Raw genomic sequence first — 598 nt, forward strand, 5'->3', positions numbered from 1 at the left:
CAATGCTCCAGCCCCGCCGCGTCCGGGGCCTCTGTGCCGCCCTCGCCAGCCCCAAGCGGCCCCCGATACCCGCGCGTCCGGCGCGCTCGCCGCTGCCGGGAACTTTGGCGCGCACACCCCGACCCGGGCGCCGCCGACTCACCTGCCCCTCGGGCCGCTCCGCGTGCCCGGGCTGCCGCCCTCCGGACGCCCTGAACCCGCCGCGGGCACGTCCTCGGGGCGCCCCCCCCACTTCCCCAAGCAGTGTCCTTTAGCTCTACTGGGGTCTGGCGCCGGAGTGGGCGCCCCCGGCCCCCACGTCCTCCTAGCTCGGGGCTGCTAGGGGGTGGCCGGGGGCGGAGGGGTGAGGCTCGGGGCTCTCTCGCCCCCACCCCGCGCGCCTGCTTTATTTTATGATCATTGTGAGCGTGCTGTAGCCGCTCAGCCCCGCCGCCGCGCCGCAGCCGCCTGGCGCGCCCCGCGTTGCCTCGCTCTGCTGCAGCATCGGAAAGGCAACCAGGTCAAACTTTGCAGAAACTCAGCCCCTGCGCCGGCCTGGCCCCGTGTCCGCCCGTAGCCGCCGGCCGGAGCGCAGCGCACGCAAAGACCGCCGCCCGCT

The sequence above is a fragment of the Neophocaena asiaeorientalis genome, unplaced genomic scaffold (genome assembly GCF_003031525.2).
Source record: "Neophocaena asiaeorientalis asiaeorientalis breed wild unplaced genomic scaffold, Neophocaena_asiaeorientalis_V1.1 scaffold78, whole genome shotgun sequence".
NCBI lineage: Eukaryota > Metazoa > Chordata > Mammalia > Artiodactyla > Phocoenidae > Neophocaena > Neophocaena asiaeorientalis.